Raw genomic sequence first — 21,495 nt, 5'->3', positions numbered from 1 at the left:
AACGTTATGGGCTTTTAAAGATGGAAGGAAGGCCAATTTCAGTTAACCTTCGCAAAATTAGAATCAATACATAAAAACGGTCATATTTTTTACTACCTTTAAAGATATATATTTTAATGCAGATAACAACATAATCATTCCACAAGCCCATAAGGGTATGCCATATCGAAATCCGAGTTCATTTGACTAAGTTATGGGCTTTTAAATATGTAAAGAAGGCCCATTTCAGTAAACCTTCGCAAAAGTAAAGTCAATGACATAAAAACCGTCATATTTTTTACTACCTTTAAAGTTAAATATTTTAATGCAGATAACAACAAAATCATTCCACAAGCCCCTAAAGGTATGCCACATCGAAATCCGAGTTCACTTGACCAAGTTATTGGCTTTTAAAGATGTAAAGAAGGCCCATTTCAGTAAACCTTCGCAAAATTAAAATCAATGACATAAAAACGGTCATATTTTTTACTACCTTTAAAGTTATATATTTTAATGCAGATAACAACATAATCATTCCACAAGCCTATAAATGTATGCCATATCGAAATCCGAGTTCATTTAACCAAGTTATGGGCTTTTAAAGATGGAAAGAAGGCACAATTCAGTAAACCTTCGCAAAATTAAAATCAATGACATGAAAACCGTCATATTTTTTACTACATTTAAAGTTATATATCTTAATGCACATAACAACATAATCATTCCACAAGCCCATAGAGGTATGCCATATCAAAATCCGAGTCCTTTTGACCAGGTTATGGGCTTTTAAAGATGGAAATAAGGCCCATTTCAGTAAGCCTTCGCAAAACTAAAATCAATGACATAAAAACGGTCTTATTTTGTACCACTCTAAAGTTATATATTTTAATGCTGATAACAACATAATCATTCCACAAGTCCATAAAGGTATGCCATATCGAAATCCGAGTTCATTCGACAACGTTATGGGCTTTTAAAGATGGAAGGAAGGCCAATTTCAGTTAACCTTCGCAAAATTAGAATCAATACATAAAAACGGTCATATTTTTTACTACTTTTAAAGTTATATATTTTAATGCAGATAACAACATAATCATTCCACAAGCCTATAAAGGTATGCCATATCGAAATCCGAGTTCATTTGACCAAGTTATGGGCTTTTAAAGATGTAAAGAAGGCCCATTTCAGTAAACCTTCGCAAAAATAAAATCAATGACATAAAAAAGGTCATATTTTTTACTACCTTTAAAGTTTGATATTTTAATGAAGATAACAACAAAATCATTCCACAAGCCCCTAAGGTAATGCCATATCGAAATACGAGTTCATTTGACCAAGTTATTGGCCTTTAAAGATGGAAAGAACGCCCATTTCACTAAACCTTCGCAAGATTAAAATCAATGACATAAAATCGGTCATATTTTTTACTACCTTTAAAGATATATATTTTAATGCAGATAACAACATAATCATTCCACAAGCCCATAAGGGTATGCCATGTCGAAATCCGAGTTCATTTGACTAAGTTATGGGCTTTTAAATATGTAAAGAAGGCCTATTTCAGTAAACCTTCGCAAAATTAAAGTCAATGACATAAAAACCGTCATATTTTTTACTACCTTTAAAGTTAAATATTTTAATGCAGATAACAACAAAATCATTCCACAAGCCCCTAAAGGTATGCCATATCGAAATCCGAGTTCACTTGACCAAGTTATTGGCTTTTAAAGATGTAAAGAAGGCCCATTTCAGTAAACCTTCGCAAAATTAAAATCAATGACATAAAAACGGTCATATTTTTTACTACTTTTAAAGTTATATATTTTAATGCAGATAACAACATAATCATTCCACAAGCCTATAAAGGTATGACATATCGAAATCCGAGTTCATTTGACCAAGTTATGGGCTTTTAAAGATGTAAAGAAGGCCCATTTCAGTAAACCTTCGCAAAAATAAAATCAATGACATAAAAAAGGTCATATTTTTTACTACCTTTAAAGTTTGATATTTTAATGCAGATAACAACAAAATCATTCCACAAGCCCCTAAGGTAATGCCATATCGAAATACGAGTTCATTTGACCAAGTTATTGGCCTTTAAAGATGGAAAGAACGCCCATTTCAGTAAACCTTCGCAAGATTAAAATCAATGACATAAAATCGGTCATATTTTTTACTACCTTTAAAGTTATATATTTTAATGCAGATAACAACATAATCATTCCACAAGCCTATAAAGGTATGCCATATCGAAATCAGAGTTCATTTGAGCAAGTTATGGGCTTTTAAAGATGTAAAGAAGGCCCATTTCAGTAAGCCTTCGCAAAATTAAAATCAATGACATAAAAACCGTCATATTTTTTACTACATTTAAAGTTATATATCTTAATGCACATAACAACATAATCATTCCACAAGCCAATAGAGGTATGCCATATCGAAATCCGAGTCCTTTTGACCAAGTTATGGACTTTTAGAGATGTAAAGAAGGCCCATTTCAGTAAACCTTCAGAAAATTAAAGTCAATGACATAAAAACCGTCATATTTTTTACTACCTTTAAAGTTATATATTTTAATGCAGATAACAACATAATCATTCCACAAGCCTATAAAGGTATGCCATATCGAAATCAGAGTTCATTTGACCAAGTTATGGGCTTTTAAAGATGGAAAGAAGGCACATTTCAGTAAACCTTCGCAAAATTAAAATCAATGACATAAAAACCGTCATATTTTTTACTACCTTTAAAGATATATATTTTAATGCAGATAACAACATAATCATTCCACAAGCCAATAGAGGTATGCCATATCGAAATCCGAGTCCTTTTGACCAAGTTATGGACTTTTAAAGATGTAAAGAAGGCCCATTTCAGTAAACCTTCAGAAAATTAAAGTCAATGACATAAAAACCGTCATATTTTTTACTACCTTTAAAGTTATATATTTTAATGCAGATAACAACATAATCATTCCACAAGCCTATAAAGGTATGCCATATCGAAATACGAGTTCATTTGACCAAGTTATTGGCCTTTAAAGATGGAAAGAACGCCCATTTCAGTAAACCTTCGCAAAATTAAAATCAATGACATAAAAACGGTTATATTTTTTACTACCTTTAAAGTTATATATTTTAATGCAGATATCAACATAATCATTCCACAAGCCTATAAAGGTATGCCAAATCAAAATTCGAGTTCATTTGACCAAGTTATGGGCTTTTAAAGATGGAAAGAAGGCACATTTCAGTAAACCTTCGCAAAATTAAAATCAATGACATAAAAACCGTCATATTTTTTACTACCTTTAAAGATATATATTTTAATGCAGATAACAACATAATCATTCCACAAGCCCATAAGGGTATGCCATATCGAAATCCGAGTTCATTTGACTAAGTTATGGGCTTTTAAAGATGGAAGGAAGGCACATTTCAGTAAACCTTCGCAAAATTAAAATCAATGACATAAAAACCGTCATATTTTGTACTACTCTAAAGTTATATATTTTAATGCAGATAACAACATAATCATTCCACAAGCCCATAAAGGTATGCCATATCAAAACCCTAGTTCAATGGACAACGTTATGGGCTTTTAAAAATGGAAGGAAGGCCCATTTCAGTTAACCTTCGCAAAATTAGAATCAATACATAAAAACGGTCATATTTTTTACTACCTTTAAAGATATATATTTTAATGCAGATAAAAACATAATCATTCCACAAGCCCATAAGGGTATGCCATATCGAAATCCGAGTTCTTTTGACTAAGTTATGGGCTTTTAACTATGTAAAGAAGGCCCATTTCAGTAAACCTTCGCAAAATTAAAGTCAATGACATAAAAACCGTCATATTTTTTACTACCTTTAAAGTTAAATATTTTAATGCAGATAACAACAAAATCATTCCACAAGCCCCTAAAAGTATGTCATATCGAAATCCGAGTTCACTTGACCAAGTTATTGGCTTTTAAAGATGGAAAGAAGGCCCATTTCAGTAAACCTTTGCAAAGTTAAAATCAATGACATAAAAACGGTCATATTTTGTACTACCTTTAAAGTTTAATACTTTAATGCAGATAACAACAAAATCATTCCACAAGTCCCTAAAGGAATGCCATATCGAAATACGAGTTCATTTGACCAAGTTATTGGCCCTTAAAGATGGAAAGAACGCACATTTCAGTAAACCTTCGCAAAATTAAAATCAATGACATAAAAACGGTCATATTTTTTACTACCTTTAAAGTTATATATTTTAATGCAGATAACAACATAATCATTCCACAAACCCATAAACGTATACCATATCGAAATACGAGTTCATTTGACCAAGTTATTGGCCTTTAAAGGTGGAAAGAACGCACATTTCAGTAAACCTTCGCAAAATTAAAATCAATGACATAAAAACGGTCATATTTTTTACTACCTTTAAAGTTAAATATTACAACATAATCATTCCACAAGCCCATAAACGTATACCATATCGAAATACGAGTTCATTTGACCAAGTTATTGGCTTTTAAAGATGGAAAAAAGGCCCATTTCAGTAAACCTTCTCAAAATTAAAATCAATGACATAAAAACGGTCAAATTTTTTACTACCTTTAAAGTTTAATATTTTAATGCACATAACGACAAAATCATTCCACAAGCCCCTAAAGGTATGCCATATCGAAATACGAGTTAATTTGACCAAGTTATTGGCTTTTAAAGATGGAAGGAAGGCCGATTTCTGTAAACCTTCGCAAAATAAAAATCTATCACATTAAAACGGTCATATTTTTTACTACCTTTAAAGTTATATATTTTAATGCAGATAACAACATAATCATTCCACAAGCCTATAAAGGTATGCCATATCGAAATCCGAGTCCTTTTGACCAAGCTATGGACTTTTAAAGACGTAAAGAAGGCCCATTTCAGTAAACCTTCCCAAAATTAAAGTCAATGACATAAAAACCGTCATATTTTTTACTACCTTTAAAGTTAAAAATTTTAATGCAGATAATAACATAATCATTCCACAAGCCTATAAAGGTATGCCATATCGAAATCCGAGTTTATTTGACCAAGTTATTGGCTTTTAAAGATGGAAAGAAGGCCCATTTCAGTAAGCCTTCGCAAAATTAAAATCAATGACATAAAAACGGTCATATTTCTTACTACCCTTAAAGTTGAATATTTTAATGCAGATAACAACATAATCATTCCACAAGCCTATAAATGTATGCCATATCGAAATCCGAGTTCATTTAACCAAGTTATGGGCTTTTAAAGATGGAAAGAAGGCCCATTTCAGTAAACCTTCGCAAAATTAAAGTCAATGACATAAAAACCGTCATATTTTTTACTACCTTTAAAGTTATATATCTTAATGCAGATAACAACATAATCATTCCACAAGCCCATAGAGGTATGCCATATCAAAATCCGAGTCCTTTTGACCAGGTTATGGACTTTTTAAGATGGAAATAAGGCCCATTTCAGTAAACCTTCGCAAAATTAAAGTCAATGACATAAATACCGTCATATTTTTTACTACCTTTAAAGTTAAATATTTTAATGCAGATAACAACAAAATCATTCCACAAGCCCCTAAAAGTATGCCATATCGAAATCCGAGTCCTTTTGACCAAGCTATGGACTTTTAAAGATGTAAAGAAGGCCCATTTCAGTAAACCTTTGCAAAATTAAAGTCAATAACATATAAATCGTCATATTTTTTACTAAATTTAAAGTTATATATCTTAATGCAGATAACAACATAATCATTCCACAAGCCCATAGAGGTATGCCATATCAAAATCCGAGTCCTTTTGACCAGGTTATGGACTTTTTAAGATGGAAATAAGGCCCATTTCAGTAAACCTTCGCAAAATTAAAGTCAATGACATAAATACCGTCATATTTTTTACTACCTTTAAAGTTAAATATTTTAATGCAGATAACAACAAAATCATTCCACAAGCCCCTAAAAGTATGCCATATCGAAATCCGAGTCCTTTTGACCAAGCTATGGACTTTTAAAGATGTAAAGAAGGCCCATTTCAGTAAACCTTTGCAAAATTAAAGTCAATAACATAAAAACCGTCATATTTTTTACTACCTTTAAAGTTAAATATTTTAATGCAGATAACAACAAAATCATTCCACAAGCCTATAAAGGTATGCCATATAAAAATCCGAGTTCATTTGACCAAGTTATGGGCTTTTAAAGATGTAAAGAAGGCCCATTTCAGTAAACCTTCGCAAAATTAAAATCAATGACATAAAAACGTCATATTTTTTACTACCTTTAAAGTTTAATACTTTAATGCAGATAACAACAAAATCATTCCACAAGTCCCTAAAGGAATGCCATATCGAAATACGAGTTCATTTGACCAAGTTATTGGCCTTTAAAGATGGAAAGAACGCACATTTCAGTAAACCTTCGCAAAATTAAAATCAATGACATAAAAACGGTCATATTTTTTACTACCTTTAAAGTTATATATTTTAATGCAGATAACAACATAGTCATTCCGCAAGCCTATAAATGTATGCAATATCGAAATCCGAGTTCATTTGACCAAGTTATGGGCTTTTAAAGATGTAAAGAAGGCCCATTTCAGTAAACCTTCGCAAAATTAAAATCAATGACATAAAAACGTCATATTTTTTACTACCTTTAAAGTTTAATACTTTAATGCAGATAACAACAAAATCATTCCAGAAGTCCCTAAAGGAATGCCATATCGAAATACGAGTTCATTTGACCAAGTTATTGGCCTTTAAAGATGGAAAGAACGCACATTTCAGTAAACCTTCGCAAAATTAAAATCAATGACATAAAAACGGTCATATTTTTTACTACCTTTAAAGTTATATATTTTAATGCAGATAACAACATAGTCATTCCGCAAGCCTATAAATGTATGCAATATCGAAATCCGAGTTCATTTAACCAAGTTATGGGCTTTTAAAGATGGAAAGAAGGCTCATTTCAGTAAACCTTCGCAAAATTAAAGTCAATGACATAAAAACCGTCATATTTTTTACTACCTTTAAAGTTAAATATTTTAATGCAGATAACAACAAAATCATTCCACAAGCCTATACAGGTATGCCATATCGAAACCCTAGTTCTTTGACCAAGTTATGGGATTTTAAAGATGGAAAGAAGGCCCATTTCAGTAAACCTTCGCAAAATTAAAATCAATGATATAAAAACGGTCATATTTCTTACTACCCTTAAAGTTATATATTTTAATGCAGATAACAACATAATCATTCCACAAGCCTATAAATGTATGCCATATCGAAATCCGAGTTCATTTAACCAAGTTATGGACTTTTAAAGATGTAAAGAAGGCCCATTTCAGTAAGCCTTTGCAAAATTAAAGTCAATAACATATAAACCGTCATATTTTTTACAACCTTTAAAGTTAAATATTTTAATGCAGATAACAACAAAATCATTCCACAAGCCTATAAAGGTATGCCATATCAAAATCCGAGTTCATTTGACCAAGTTATGGGCTTTTAAAGATGTAAAGAAGGCCCATTTCAGTAAACCTTCGCAAAATTAAAATCAATGACATAAAAACGGTCATATTTATACCCGTTACTCGTAGAGTAAAAGGGTATACTAGATTCGTCGGAAAGTATGTAACAGGCAGAAGGAAGCGTTTCCGACCCCACAAAGTATATATATTCTTGATCAGGATCACTAGCCGAGTCGATCTAGCCATGTCCGTCTGTCCGTCTGTCCGGATGAACGCTGAGATCTCGGAAACTATGGGAGCTAGGCTATTGAGATTTGGCGTGTAGATTCCTGAGCTTCTTACGCAGCGCAAGTTTGTTTCAGCACAGTGCCACGCCCACTCTAACGCCCACAAACCGCCCAAAACTGTGGCTCCTACAGTTTTGATGCTAGAATAAAAATTTTAACTGAAATGTAATGCTCTCATCAATACCTATCGATTCACCCAAAAAAAAGTTTGCCACGCCCACTTTAACGCCCACAAACCGCGAAAACCTGTGACGCCCACAATTTTCATGCTAGATAAAACATTTTAACTGAAATGTATTGGTCTCGTCGATACCTATCGATTGATCCAAAAAAAATTTGCCACGCCCACTCTAACGCCCATAACGCTTAAATCTGTATACCGCCGGTAGGTGGCGCATTTTAATCTCTCTTTGCTGCTTGCATATCTCCATATAGCTGAGTAACGGGTATCTGATAGTCGAGGTACTCGACTATAGCGTTCTTCCTTGTTATACCCGTTACTCGTAGAGTAAAAGGGTATACTAGAATCGTCGGAAAGTATGTAACAGGCAGAAGGAAGCGTTTCCGACCCCATAAAGTATATATATTCTTGATCAGGATCACAAGCCGAGTCGATCTAGCCATGTCCGTCTGTCCGTCTGTCCGTCTGTCCGGATGAACGCTGAGATCTCGGAAACTATGGGAGCTAGGCTATTGAGATTTGGCGTGCAGATTCCTGAGCTTCTTACGCAGCGCAAGTTTGTTTCGGCACAGTGCCACGCCCACTCTAACGCCCACAAACCGCCTAAAACTGTGGCTCCTACAGTTTTGATGCTAGATAGAAAATTTTAACTGAAATGTAATGCTCTCATCAATACCTATCGATTGACCCAAAAAAAAGTTTGCCACGCTCACTTTAACGCCCCCAAACCGCAAAACCCTGTGACGCCCACAATTTTCATGCTAGATAAAAAATTTTAACTGAAATGTATTGGTCTCGTCGATACCTATCGATTGATCCAAAAAAAAATTTGCCACGCCCACTCTAACGCCCATAACGCTTAAATCTGTATACCGCCGGTATGTGGCGCATTTTAATCTCTCTTTGCTGCTTGCATATCTCCATATAGCTGAGTAACGGGTATCTGATAGTCGAGGTACTCGACTATAGCGTTCTTCCTTGTTTTTACTACCTTTAAAGTTTAATACTTTAATGCAGATAACAACAAAATCATTCCACAAATCCCTAAAGGAATGCCATATCGAAATACGAGTTCATTTGACCAAGTTATTGGCCTTTAAAGATGGAAAGAACGCACATTTCAGTAAACCTTCGCAAAATTAAAATCAATGACATAAAAACGGTCATATTTTTTACTACCTTTAAAGTTATATATTTTAATGCAGATAACAACATAATCATTCCACAAGCCCATAAAGGTACGCCATATCGAAATCCGAGTTCAATGGACAACGTTATGGGCCTTTAAAGATCGAAGGAAGGCCAATTCCAGTTAACCTTCGCAAAATTAGAATCAATACATAAAAACGGTCATATTTTATACTACCTTTAAAGATATATATTTTAATGCAGATAACAACATAATCATTCCACAAGCCCATAAGTGTATGCCATATCGAAATCTGAGTTCATTTGACTAAGTTATGGGCTTTTAAATATGTAAAGAAGGCCCATATCAGTAAACCTTCGCAAAATTAAAATCAATGACATAAAAACGGTCATATTTTTTACTACCTTTAAAGTTATATATTTTAATGCAGATAACAACATAATCATTCCACAAGCCTATAAAGGTATGCCATATCGAAATCCGAGTTCATTTGACCAAGTTATGGGCTTTTAAAGATGGAAAGAAGGCACATTTCAGTAAACCTTCGCAAAATTAAAATCAATGACATAAAAACCGTCATATTTTTTACTACATTTAAAGTTATATATCTTAATGCACATAACAACATAATCATTCCACAAGCCAATAGAGGTATGCCATATCGAAATCCGAGTCCTTTTGACCAAGCTATGGACTTTTAAAGACGTAAAGAAGGCCCATTTCAGTAAGCCTTCGCAAAATTAAAATCAATGACATAAAAACCGTCATATTTTTTACTACCTTTAAAGTTAAAAATTTTTTTGCAGATAATAACATAATCATTCCACAAGCCTATAAAGGTATGCCATATCGAAATCCTAGTTCATTTGACCAAGTTATGGGCTTTTGAAGATGGAAAGAAGGCCCATTTCAGTAAACCTTCTCAAAATTAAAATCAATGACATAAAAACCGTCATATTTTTTACTACCTTTAAAGTTATATATTTTAATGCAGATAACAACATAATCATTCCACAAGCCTATAAAGGTATGCCATATCGAAATCCGAGTTCATTTGACCAAGTTATGGGCTTTTAAATATGTAAAGAAGGCCCATTTCAGTAAACCTTCGCAAAATTAAAATCAATGACATAAAAACGGTCATATTTTTTACTACCTTTAAAGTTTAATACTTTAATGCAGATAACAACAAAATCATTCCACAAGTCCCTAAAGGAATGACATATCGAAATACGAGTTCATTTGACCAAGTTATTGGCCTTTAAAGATGGAAAGAACGCACATTTCAGTAAACCTTCGCAAAATTAAAATCAATGACATAAAAACGGTCATATTTTTTACTACCTTTAAAGTTATATATTTTAATGCAGATAACAACATAATCATTCCACAAACCTATAAGGGTATGCCATTTCGAAATCCGAGTTCATTTGACCAAGTTATGGGCTTTTAAAGATGGAAAGAAGGCACATTTCAGTAAACCTTCGCAAAATTAAAATCAATGACATAAAAACCGTCATATTTTTTACTACATTTAAAGTTATATATCTTAATGCAGATAACAACATAATCATTCCACAAGCCCATAGAGGTATGCCAATTCAAAATCCGAGTCCTTTTGACCAGGATATGGGCTTTTAAAGATGGAAATAAGGCCCATTTCAGTAAGCCCTCGCAAAATTAAAATCAATGACATAAAAACGGTCATATTTTTTACTACTCTAAAGTTATATATTTTAATGCAGATAACAACATAATCATTCCACAAGCCCATAAAGGTATGCCATATCGAAATCCGAGTTCAATGGACAACGTTATGGGCCTTTAAAGATGGAAGGAAGGCCAATTCCAGTTAACCTTCGCAAAATTAGAATCAATACATAAAAACGGTCATATTTTTTACTACCTTTAAAGATATATATTTTAATGCAGATAACAACATAATCATTCCACAAGCCCATAAGGGTATGCCATATCGAAATCTGAGTTCATTTGACTAAGTTATGGGCTTTTAAATATGTAAAGAAGGCCCATATCAGTAAACCATCGCAAAATTAAAATCAATGACATAAAAACGGTCATATTTTTTACTACCTTTAAAGTTATATATTTTAATGCAGATAACAACATAATCATTCCACAAGCCTATAAAGGTATGCCATTTCGAAATCCGAGTTCATTTGACCAAGTTATGGGCTTTTAAAGATGGAAAGAATGCACATTTCAGTAAACCTTCGCAAAATTAAAATCAATGACACAAAAACCGTCGTATTTTTTACTACATTTAAAGTTATATATCTTAATGCAGATAACAACATAATCATTCCACAAGCCCATAGAGGTATGCCAATTCAAAATCCGAGTCCTTTTGACCAGGTTATGGGCTTTTAAAGATGGAAATAAGGCCCATTTCAGTAAGCCCTCGCAAAATTAAAATCAATGACATAAAAACGGTCATATTTTTTACTACTCTAAAGTTAAAAATTTTTTTGCAGATAATAACATAATCATTCTACAAGCCTATAAAGGTATGCCATATCGAAATCCTAGTTCATTTGACCAAGTTATGGGCTTTTGAAGATGGAAAGGAGGCCCATTTCAGTAAACCTTCTCAAATTTAAAATCAATGACATAAAAACCGTCATATTTTTTACTACCTTTAAAGTTATATATTTTAATGCAGATAACAACATAATCATTCCACAAGCCCATAAGGGTATGCCATATCGAAATCTGAGTTCATTTGACTAAGTTATGGGCTTTTAAATATGTAAAGAAGGCCCATATCAGTAAACCTTCGCAAAATTAAAATCAATGACATAAAAACGGTCATATTTTTTACTACCTTTAAAGTTATATATTTTAATGCAGATAACAACATAATCATTCCACAAGCCTATAAAGGTATGCCATATCGAAATCCGAGTTCATTTGACCAAGTTATGGGCTTTTAAAGATGGAAAGAAGGCACATTTCAGTAAACCTTCGCAAAATTAAAATCAATGACATAAAAACCGTCATATTTTTTACTACATTTAAAGTTATATATCTTAATGCACATAACAACATAATCATTCCACAAGCCAATAGAGGTATGCCATATCGAAATCCGAGTCCTTTTGACCAAGCTATGGACTTTTAAAGACGTAAAGAAGGCCCATTTCAGTAAGCCTTCGCAAAATTAAAATCAATGACATAAAAACCGACATATTTTTTACTACCTTTAAAGTTAAAAATTTTTTTGCAGATAATAACATAATCATTCTACAAGCCTATAAAGGTATGCCATATCGAAATCCTAGTTCATTTGACCAAGTTATGGGCTTTTGAAGATGGAAAGGAGGCCCATTTCAGTAAACCTTCTCAAATTTAAAATCAATGACATAAAAACCGTCATATTTTTTACTACCTTTAAAGTTATATATTTTAATGCAGATAACAACATAATCATTCCACAAGCCTATAAAGGTATGCCATATCGAAATCCGAGTTCATTTGACCAAGTTATGGGCTTTTAAATATGTAAAGAAGGCCCATTTCAGTAAACCTTCGCAAAATTAAAATCAATGACATAAAAACGGTCATATTTTTTACTACCTTTAAAGTTTAATACTTTAATGCAGATAACAACAAAATCATTCCACAAGTCCCTAAAGGAATGACATATCGAAATACGAGTTCATTTGACCAAGTTATTGGCTTTTAAAGATGGAAAGAACGCACATTTCAGTAAACCTTCGCAAAATTAAAATCAATGACATAAAAACGGTCATATTTTTTACTACCTTTAAAGTTATATATTTTAATGCAGATAACAACATAATCATTCCACAAACCTATAAAGGTATGCCATTTCGAAATCCGAGTTCATTTGACCAAGTTATGGGCTTTTAAAGATGGAAAGAAGGCACATTTCAGTAAACCTTCGCAAAATTAAAATCAATGACATAAAAACTGTCATATTTTTTACTACATTTAAAGTTATATATCTTAATGCAGATAACAACATAATCATTCCACAAGCCCATAGAGGTATGCCAATTCAAAATCCGAGTCCTTTTGACCAGGTTATGGGCTTTTAAAGATGGAAATAAGGCCCATTTCAGTAAGCCCTCGCAAAATTAAAATCAATGACATAAAAACGGTCATATTTTTTACTACTCTAAAGTTATATATTTTAATGCAGATAACAACATAATCATTCCACAAGCCCATAAAGGTATGCCATATCGAGATCCGAGTTCAATGGACAACGTTATGGGCCTTTAAAGATGGAAGGAAGGCCAATTCCAGTTAACCTTCGCAAAATTAGAACCAATACATAAAAACGGTCATATTTTTTACTACCTTTAAAGATATATATTTTAATGCAGATAACAACATAATCATTCCACAAGCCCATAAGGGTATGCCATATCGAAATCTGAGTTCATTTGACTAAGTTATGGGCTTTTAAATATGTAAAGAAGGCCCATATCAGTAAACCATCGCAAAATTAAAATCAATGACATAAAAACGGTCATATTTTTTACTACCTTTAAAGTTATATATTTTAATGCAGATAACAACATAATCATTCCACAAGCCTATAAAGGTATGCCATATCGAAATCCGAGTTCATTTGACCAAGTTATGGGCTTTTAAAGATGGAAAGAAGGCACATTTCAGTAAACCTTCGCAAAATTACAATCAATGACATAAAAACCGTCATATTTTTTACTACATTTAAAGTTGTATATCTTAATGCACATAACAACATAATCATTCCACAAGCCAATAGAGGTATGCCATATCGAAATCCGAGTCCTTTTGACCAAGCTATGGACTTTTAAAGACGTAAAGAAGGCCCATTTCAGTAAACCTTCCCAAAATTAAAGTCAATGACATAAAAAGCGTCATATTTTTTTACTACCTTTAAAGTTAAAAATTTTAATGCAGATAATAACATAATCATTCCACAAGCCTATAAAGGTATGCCATATCGAAATCCGAGTTTATTTGACCAAGTTATGGGCTTTTGAAGATGGAAAGAAGGCCCATTTCAGTAAACCTTCTCAAAATTAAAATCAATGACATAAAAACCGTCATATTTTTTACTACCTTTAAAGTTATATATTTTAATGCAGATAACAACATAATCATTCCACAAGCCTGTAAAGGTATGCCATATCGAAATCCGAGTTCATTTGACCAAGTTATGGGCTTTTAAATATGTAAAGAAGGCCCATTTCAGTAAACCTTCGCAAAATTAAAATCAATGACATAAAAACGGTCATATTTTTTACTACCTTTAAAGTTTAATACTTTAATGCAGATAACAACAAAATCATTCCACAAGTCCCTAAAGGAATGCCATATCGAAATACGAGTTCATTTGACCAAGTTATTGGCCTTTAAAGATGGAAAGAACGCACATTTCAGTAAACCTTCGCAAAATTAAAATCAATGACATAAAAACGGTCATATTTTTTACTACCTTTAAAGTTATATATTTTAATGCAGATAACAACATAATCATTCCACAAACCTATAAAGGTATGCCATTTCGAAATCCGAGTTCATTTGACCAAGTTATGGGCTTTTAAAGATGGAAAGAAGGCACATTTCAGTAAACCTTCGCAAAATTAAAATCAATGACATAAAAACCGTCATATTTTTTACTACATTTAAAGTTATATATCTTAATGCAGATAACAACATAATCATTCCACAAGCCCATAGAGGTATGCCAATTCAAAATCCGAGTCCTTTTGACCAGGTTATGGGCTTTTAAAGATGGAAATAAGGCCCATTTCAGTAAGCCCTCGCAAAATTAAAATCAATGACATAAAAACGGTCATATTTTTTACTACTCTAAAGTTATATATTTTAATGCAGATAACAACATAATCATTCCACAAGCCCATAAAGGTATGCCATATCGAGATCCGAGTTCAATGGACAACGTTATGGGCCTTTAAAGATGGAAGGAAGGCCAATTCCAGTTAACCTTCGCAAAATTAGAATCAATACATAAAAACGGTCATATTTTTTACTACCTTTAAACATATATATTTTAATGCAGATAACAACATAATCATTCCACAAGCCCATAAGGGTATGCCATATCGAAATCTGAGTTCATTTGACTAAGTTATGGGCTTTTAAATATGTAAAGAAGGCCCATATCAGTAAACCTTCGCAAAATTAAAATCAATGACATAAAAACGGTCTTATTTTTTACTACCTTTAAAGTTATATATTTTAATGCAGATAACAACATAATCATTCCACAAGCCTATAAAGGTATGCCATATCGAAATCCGAGTTCATTTGACCAAGTTATGGGCTTTTAAAGATGGAAAGAAGGCACATTTCAGTAAACCTTCGCAAAATTAAAATCAATGACATAAAAACCGTCATATTTTTTACTACATTTAAAGTTATATATCTTAATGCACATAACAACATAATCATTCCACAAGCCAATAGAGGTATGCCATATCGAAATCCGAGTCCTTTTGACCAAGCTATGGACTTTTAAAGACGTAAAGAAGGCCCATTTCAGTAAACCTTCGCAAAATTAAAATCAATGACTTAAAAACGGTCATATTTTTTACAACCTTTAAAGTTTAATATTTTAATGCAGATAACAACAAAATCATTTCACAAGCCCCTAAAGGTATGCCTTATCGAAATACGAGTTCATTTATCCAAGTTATTGGCCTTTAAAGATGGAAAGAAGGCCCATTTCAGTAAACCTTCGCAAAATTAAAGTCAATGACATAAAAACGGTCATATTTTTTACTACCTTTAAACATATATATTTTAATGCAGATAACAACATAATCATTCCACAAGCCCCTAAAAGTATGCCATATCGAAATACGAGTTAATTTGACCAAGTTATTGGCTTTTAAAGATGGAAAGAAGGCCCATTTCAGTAAACCTTCGCAAAATTAAAATCAATGACATAAAAACGGTCATATTTTTTACTACCTTTAAAGTTATATATTTTAATGGAGATAACAACATAATCATTCCACAAGCCTATAAAGGTATGCCATATCGAAATCCGAGTTCATTTGACCAAGTTATGGGCTTTTGAAGATGGAAAGAAGGCCCATTTCAGTAAACCTTCGCAAAATTAAAATCAATGACATAAAAACGGTCATATTTTTTACTACCTTTAAAGTTATATAATTTAATGCAGATAACAACATAATCATTTCACAAGCCTATAAAGGTATGCCTTATCGAAATTCGAGTTCATTAAACCAAGTTATGGGCTTTTGAATATGTAAAGAAGGCCCATTTCAGTAAACCTTCGCAAAATTAAAATCAATGACATAAAAACGGTCATATTTTTTACAACCTTTAAAGTTTAATATTTTAATGCAGATAACAACAAAATCATTTCACAAGCCCCTAAAGGTATGCCTTATCGAAATACGAGTTCATTTATCCAAGTTATTGGCCTTTAAAGATGGAAAGAAGGCCCATTTTAGTAAACCTTCGCAAAATTAAAATCAATGACATAAAAACGGTCATAGGTTTTACTACCTTTAAAGTTATATATTTTAATGCAGATAACAACATAATAATTCCACAAGCCTAAAAAGCTATGCCATATCGAAATCCGAGCTCATTTGACCAAGTTATGGGCTTTTAAAGATGTAAAGAAGGCCCATTTAAGTAAACCTTCGCAAAATTAAAATCAATGACATAAAAACGGTCATATTTTTTACTACCTTTAAAGTTATATATTTTAATGCTGATAACAACATTATCATTCCACAAGCCTATAAAGTTATGCCATATCGAAATCCGAGTTCATTTGACTATGTTATGGGCTTTTAAATATATAAAGAAGGCCCATTTCAGTAAACCTTCGCGAAATTCAAATCAATGACATAAAAACGGTCATATTTTTTACTACCTTTAAAGTTTAATATTTTTTAAAGATGTAAAGAAGGCCCATTTAAGTAAACCTTTGCAAAATTAAAATCAATGACATAAAAACGGTCATATTTTTTACCACCTTTAAAGTTATATATTTTAATGCAGATAAAAACATAATCATTCCACAAGCCCATAAAGGTATGCCATATCGAAATCCGAGTTCATTTGACCAAGTTATGGGCTTTTAAAGATGGAAGGAAGGCCCATTTCAGTAAACCTTCGCAAAATTAAAATCAATGACTTAAAAACGGTCATATTTTTTAATACATTTAAAGTTATATATGTTAATGCAGATAACAACATAATCATTCCTCAAGCCCATAGAGGTATGCCATATCGAAATCCGAGTCCTTTTGACCAGGTTATGGGATTTTAAAGATGTAAAGAAGGCCCATTTCAGTAAACCTTCGCAAAATTAAAGTCAATGACATAAAACCGCCATATTTTTTACTACTTTTAAAGTTATATATTTTAATGCACATAACAACATAATCATTCCACAAGCCAATAGTGGTATGCCATATCGAAATCCGAGTCCTTTTGACCAAGTTATGGACTTTTAAAGATGTAAAGAAGGCCCATTTCAGTAAACCTTTGCAAAATTAAAATCAATGACATAAAAACGGTCATATCTTTTACTACCTTTAAAGTTATATATTTTAATGCAGATAACAACATAATCATTCCACAAGCCTATAAAGGTATGCCATATCGAAATCCGAGTTCATTTGACTAAGTTATGGGCTTTTAAATATATAAAGAAGGCCCATTTCAGTAAACCTTCGCGAAATTCAAATCAATGACATAAAAACGGTCATATTTTTTACTACCTTTAAAGTTTAATATTTTAATGCACATAACAACATAATCATTCCACAAGCCAATAGAGGTATGCCATATCGAAGTCCGAGTCCTTTTGACCAAGTTATGGGCTTTTAAAGATGTAAAGAAGGCCCATTTAAGTAAACCTTTGCAAAATTAAAATCAATGACATAAAAACGGTCATATTTTTTACCACCTTTAAAGTTATATATTTTAATGCAGATAAAAACATAATCATTCCACAAGCCCATAAAGGTATGCCATATCGAAATCCGAGTTCATTTGACCAAGTTATGGGCTTTTAAAGATGGAAGGAAGGCCCATTTCTGTAAACCTTCGCAAAATAAAAATCAATGACATAAAAACGGTCATATTTTTTAATACATTTAAAGTTATATATGTTAATGCAGATAACAACATAATCATTCCTCAAGCCCATAGAGGTATGCCATATCGAAATCCGAGTCCTTTTGACCAGGTTATGGGATTTTAAAGATGTAAAGAAGGCCCATTTCAGTAAACCTTCGCAAAATTAAAGTCAATGACATAAAACCGCAATATTTTTTACTACTTTTAAAGTTATATATTTTAATGCACATAACAACATAATCATTCCACAAGCCAATAGTGGTATGCCATATCGAAATCCGAGTCCTTTTGACCAAGTTATGGGCTTTAAAGATGGAAAGAAGGCCCATTTCAGTAAACTTTCTCAAAATTAAAATCAATGACATAAAAACCGTCATATTTCTTACTACATTTAAAGTTATATATCTTAATGCACATAACAACATAATCATTTCACAAGCCAATAGAGGTATGCCATATCGAAATCCGAGTCCTTTTGACCAAGTTATGGATTTTTAAAGATGTAAAGAAGGCCAATTTCAGTAAACCTTCGCAAAATTAAAGTCAATGACATAAAAACCATCATATTTTTTACTACCTTTAAAGTTAAATATTTTAATGCAGATAACAACAAAATAATTCCACAAGAACCTAAAGGTATGCCATATCGAAATCCGAGTTCATTTGACCAAGTTATTGGCTTTTAAAGATGTAAAGAAGGCCCATTTCAGTAAGCCTTCGCAAAATTAAAATCAATGACATAAAAACGGTTATATTTTTTACTACCTTTAAAGTTATATATTTTAATGCTGATAACAACATTATCATTCCACAAGCCCATAGAGGTGTGGCATATCGAACTCCGAGTCCTTTTGACCAGGTTATGGGATTTTAAAGATGGAAAAAAGGCCCATTTCAGTAAACCTTTGCAAAATTAAAATCATAAAAACACATAAAACGGTCATATTTTTTACTACCTTTAAAGTTAAATATTTTAGTGCAGATAACAACATAATCATTCCACAAGCCTATAAAGGTATGCCATATCGAAATCCGAGTTCATTTGACCAAGTTATGGGCTTTAAAGATGGAAAGAAGGCCCATTTCAGTAAACTTTCTCAAAATTAAAATCAATGACATAAAAACGGTCATATTTTTTACTACCCTTAATGTTATATATTTTAATGCCATAACAACATAATCATTCCACAAGCCAAGAGAGGTATGCCATATCGAAATCCGAGTGCATTGGACAACGTTATGGGCTTTTAAAGATGGAAGGAAGGCCAATTTCAGTTAACCTTCGCAAAATTAAAATCAATGACTTAAAAACGGTCATATTTTTTACTACCTTTAAAGTTAAATATTTTAATGCAGATAACAACAAAATCATTCCACAAGCCCATAGAGGTGTTCATATCGAAGTCCGAGTCCTTTTGACCAGGTTATGGGCTTTTAAAGATGGAAAGAAGGCCCATTTTAGTAAACCTTCGCAAAATTAAAATCAATGACATAAAAACGGTCATAGGTTTTACTACCTTTAAAGTTATATATTTTAATGCAGATAACAACATAATCATTCCACAAGCCTAAAAAGCTATGCCATATCGAAATCCGAGCTCATTTGACCAAGTTATGGGCTTTTAAAGATGTAAAGAAGGCCCATTTAAGTAAACCTTCGCAAAATTAAAATCAATGACATAAAAACGGTCATATTTTTTACTACCTTTAAAGTTATATATTTTAATGCTGATAACAACATTATCATTCCACAAGCCTATAAAGGTATGCCATATCGAAATCCGAGTTCATTTGACTAAGTTATGGGCTTTTAAATATATAAAGAAGGCCCATTTCAGTAAACCTTCGCGAAATTCAAATCAATGACATAAAAACGGTCATATTTTTTACTACCTTTAAAGTATAATATTTTAATGCACATAACAACATAATCATTCCACAAGCCAATAGAGGTATGCCATATCGAAGTCCGAGTCCTTTTGACCAAGTTATGGGCTTTTAAAGATGTAAAGAAGGCCCATTTAAGTAAACCTTTGCAAAATTAAAATCAATGACATAAAAACGGTCATATTTTTTACCACCTTTAAAGTTATATATTTTAATGCAGATAAAAACATAATCATTCCACAAGCCCATAAAGGTATGCCATATCGAAATCCGAGTTCATTTGACCAAGTTATGGGCTTTTAAAGATGGAAGGAAGGCCCATTTCTGTAAACCTTCGCAAAATAAAAATTAATGACATACAAACGGTCATATTTTTTAATACATTTAAAGTTATATATGTTAATGCAGATAACAACATAATCATTCCTCAAGCCCATAGAGGTATGCCATATCGAAATCCGAGTCCTTTTGACCAGGTTATGGGATTTTAAAGATGTAAAGAAGGCCCATTTCAGTAAACCTTCGCAAAACTAAAGTCAATGACATAAAACCGCCATATTTTTTACTACTTTTAAAGTTATATATTTTAATGCACATAACAACATAATCATTCCACAAGCCAATAGTGGTATGCCATATCGAAATCCGAGTCCTTTTGACCAAGTTATGGACTTTTAAAGATGTAAAGAAGGCCCATTTCAGTAAACCTTTGCAAAATTAAAATCAATGACATAAAAACGGTCATATCTTTTACTACCTTTAAAGTTATATATTTTAATGCAGATAACAACATAATCATTCCACAAGCCTATAAAGGTATGCCATATCGAAATCCGAGTTCATTTGACTAAGTTATGGGCTTTTAAATATATAAAGAAGGCCCTTTTCAGGAAACCTTCGCGAAATTCAAATCAATGACATAAAAACAGTCATATTTTTTACTTCCTTTAAAGTTTAATATTTTAATGCACATAACAACATAATCATTCCACAAGCCAATAGAGGTATGCCATATCGAAGTCCGAGTCCTTTTGACCAAGTTATGGGCTTTTAAAGATGTAAAGAAGGCCCATTTAAGTAAACCTTTGCAAAATTAAAATCAATGACATAAAAACGGTCATATTTTTTACCACCTTTAAAGTTATATATTTTAATGCAGATAAAAACATAATCATTCCACAAGCCCATAAAGGTATGCCATATCGAAATCCGAGTTCATTTGACCAAGTTATGGGCTTTTAAAGATGGAAGGAAGGCCCATTTCTGTAAACCTTCGCAAAATAAAAATCAATGACATAAAAACGGTCATATTTTTTAATACATTTAAAGTTATATATGTTAATGCAGATAACAACATAATCATTCCTCAAGCCCATAGAGG

The sequence above is a fragment of the Drosophila suzukii genome (assembly GCF_043229965.1).
Source record: "Drosophila suzukii chromosome X unlocalized genomic scaffold, CBGP_Dsuzu_IsoJpt1.0 scf_Xc, whole genome shotgun sequence".
Taxonomy (NCBI): Eukaryota; Metazoa; Arthropoda; class Insecta; order Diptera; family Drosophilidae; genus Drosophila; species Drosophila suzukii.
The sequence above is the reverse complement of the archived record's forward strand: the minus strand, read 5'-3'. Positions refer to the sequence as shown.